This window comes from Pyxicephalus adspersus, chromosome 1, assembly GCF_032062135.1.
Source record: "Pyxicephalus adspersus chromosome 1, UCB_Pads_2.0, whole genome shotgun sequence".
NCBI lineage: Eukaryota > Metazoa > Chordata > Amphibia > Anura > Pyxicephalidae > Pyxicephalus > Pyxicephalus adspersus.
Genome location: NC_092858.1, coordinates 154,259,236 through 154,263,121, shown reverse-complemented (window position 1 = coordinate 154,263,121; position 3,886 = coordinate 154,259,236).

The window sequence follows — 3,886 nt, the reverse complement described above, 5'->3', positions numbered from 1 at the left end:
CCCCCCGCCTATTTTTTTTTTTTTTTTTTTATATGTCTCCGGGCCAACTGTCTCACTCTATACAGTTTTTTAAGAAAAACACATTTCTTCCTGATTCCCTTATAAAGTCAGTTTCTTTATAGTGATGCACATGACATAAAGGACTAAGCTGTCATTGAACAGCTGGTATATGAGGGCATGTGACTTACTCCCTCCAAATTGATCATGTGATCACTATTATAACAATCCAAGTGATCACATTAGGACACATCAGTTCCTACTGAAAAAAGATCTGAGGTTTTTATGACAGCTTCCTTTCCAAGTTGTACATAATTACTTTCTTTTACCCTGCTACCTTATTTTTGTGTTCTTCTTTCATCCTTCTCCCATGTGGTTCTTGATAAGTACCAATTTTAAGTGTTACAGTTTGTTCCAACCTCTGAATTATGGACCAAAGTAAATAGTAGAGGCCTTATGGGATAACCATGGGAAGCGATTTTTAGGATTGGGTATTTTTATTTATTTATATGCTATCCTCTAGGTTCATGTATACAGATTTGGTCTCTAGTTATTGATCAGTTGTTGCTGTCTAGTTAGGTATCTGGTTTTGCTAGACACTCACCTTCATCACCAGGAGACTGTCTTTAGCTGTAAAGAAAAGCCAGGTAGATCCAAAAAATACTGATGCCGTTCTGTTAGCCATTAGCTGAACCAGATGAGGATTCTTCCTCTTTTTTTGACAGCTATGTAAGTTCTTCCTGAACTTCTGAACTCATCTTGGACCAGGTTCTTGTCAATTTTCCTGCTAGGAGGTGGGGAAAGTAAGAGACAGTAAGAGGGGAGATATAGGAGTGCCTGCCGGTTGCTTTAGTCCAAATTATTATCACAGTCATTGAGCTAGTAGTTCCAAATAATAGGGCAGAACATAGTTTGCCCCCTTCCTTGATCTGACAAGTGGCTCTTGATCTGACAGCAGAAATAAAGGGTTCAGTTGATTACATTTTCAAAGAATTTCTAGAGCTGCTGCTGCTAAAAATGTACCTCCTGAAAACATTATAATTATTTCTTACAGATGTTTCATTAATTATTTTCACTGCTGCACTGCCTACTGCTAAATAAAGATACGTTTAACCTTATGTGCATGATATAAATTAATTCTACTTTACAAACTCAAATAGTTCCAAGACTTTAAAGTAGTGCCAGCCCAGCACAGTTGCCTTGGGTTTGCATGGGAAATGGTAATTTTTCACTGCTTAAGAGTAGATGCACTCAGATGCCTGAATTACCTTTATCAACCAGAAAATCCACTTCTGGGTTTCTCTGATTTGGCTTCACATACACATACTGTATATATTTTGAATAAAATGTATTACCTGTTACTGATTTAAGCATCTGTCACTAGGCATGCAGCCAGGATCTCTGCTCAATAGTTATAGGTACATAAGTCTGTGAATAAAAAGAAAAACAGCAGACCTCTTCTTATACCTAACATGGTTGTGTGATGTATTATGTGATCAAATGGTTAGAACAGGAAGAAACTTCCTTCATTTTTTCTAATTATGATACAATTGTTCAGGTTTTTCGAACACGGGCAGCCACTACTATAATTCCATTGCGAAGGATTAGGAAAAGAAAAGTCTCTTTTTTAATTTCTTTTTCCAGGGTAACAGTCAGTCTTTTGCTATATATTTGTTTTTGCATTTTACTGGCAGTGGAATCCAGAGTCTAGCAAGGAATTAAAGAATTTGGTTCACCCCAGTTGCTTTACAGATTGTTGGACATAAATTAGCATTTGCCCAAGAAAGGGTAGTTTCCAAAACCAGGTTATTGTCTTCCTTGAAAAAGGTTCACATTTTGTTATATATAAATTATACATCATTTATTTAAATATGAAATGATTGCTCAGCATATATTGAGTAAGCAAACATACCACTATGTATCTCTATGTATTCCATAAGAATGCTTTTTTTTTACTCTAAATAAGTATATACAAGAGCCATTAATTTTCAAACAGCACTACATCTTGAAAGGCAAAATATTCATAATATTTACTCCATAACTGTTGAGTGCAGAATTCAGACCCACAGCTATCTGAAATACCGTATTAATCAAAACCCCATGAACAGATGGCTTCCCAGTTTGCTACTTTGAGTAACATAAAATGCAATGTGAATGTCATTTTGATTGCACTGAATATCGGATGTATTTTTATTCCATAAATTTGTTAGGAGGAAATCTGCAAAACATTATTGTCTTGTTCCAATATAACCTTGTATTACTGTTCTCATTTTATGCTTCTCTAGTGACTTAATAGTCTCCATACAATATTCTTTAAATGGTGTCTGAAAATTGCTTGATAATATTAACTAATTATTGCTAGGAATAGGAGATACTGGGTCTGATTTACTGAGGTCATAAACTTACTCACAGGTTGTCAATCTTGTATAATACAGTAGGGACACCTTACATGGATTTATCAAAAGTAAACATAAGGACGTACATGTATATGAAAGGCACATGCATACCTGGCAATAAACCTATACAATATGATACATGTCGTTTGAGTTATATGGAAAATATATGAACAAAAAAGGTTAACCTCTCTGTTCTATACTTTTCTCTCCACTCGTCAGCCAGGAATATGGAGGTTTAGAAAGCATCCAGTCCAAAAACCACTTAAACTTGTGGATCTACTGAATACTTTATAGTTGTTTTTACAAAAGGTAGCCTGATTTTATTATCTGAATTAACCAGTTTCTATAACTAATTTGGGAAGAAAACTATATATTTAAGTTTTATGTCATAAAACATATTGAATATTTCATAGTAAGATAAGCCAGAGTTTAATTAAACAGGGGGGAGAAGTAGTTACCACCTGAGCTCCAGTTTGGAAGAGGACCCTGCAAGCAACAGACTGAGCCTCGAAAACTTTTATTCTCCTATTAAAACTATTATTCTATTATATGAATTATTCTCCCATCCCAATCAGCCAAACTCAAACCAAGTGAACTACATAGTGAAGCCTGGGGTCCCACTTGAAGACCTAAATGATAGGAGGCATTGGGAAAGAGTTTCAAAAGAAACAGTCATACGAATGAGGGGTGACATGTAGAAGTTAAAGCTAGAGTTGTTGTCCCCTTTTCCATTTGGTGTCTTGAACTACAGTACTTCTGGAGAGTACAAGATTCACTTGCCAGCTATTGGAAGCAAAAAAAAAACACATATCATCAACAGATGATTGTCGGAACTCCCATGTACTCCCCATGACCTTCAGCTATAGTAATGACACTTGGTGTATCAAGATATCTTTCGGATATCAAGACATTTTATCAGAGTGTTCTTGGTAATATTTTGGTGCATTGCGTTTTCTTAGTATATACATTACAGTATTATTAATATTACACAGTATATATAAATCGCTGACATATTACGCAGCCCTGTACAAAATCCATAGTCATATCCCTAGCTCTCCCTCAAAGGAACTCACAATCTAATGTCCCTACCTTGGTCATATGTCATTATCACAGTCCAAGATCACTTTTGGGGGGAAGCCAGGTAACCTAACTGGATGTTTTTGGAATGTGGGAGGAAACTGGAGTATCCGGAAAAATGGGGAGAACCTACAAACTCCAGGAAACCAGAGTACCCAGAAACAGATGCAGATAGCATCCTGGCTGAGATTCAGACCTGGGACCCAGTGCTGCAAAGGCCAAAGTGTTAACCACTGAGCCACTGTGCTGCCCCATATACAGTACCTGTATATACATAGTTTTTTAGTATATACATTACATTTTGTTGGTGTTAAGCTATTGCTAAACATACAGCTATATAAGGTTGTAATTTTTGTAGTTATGAATTTTGGCAAGCCATGCTGACTTATGGTAGCTTTGGTAACCTTTGATTGGTG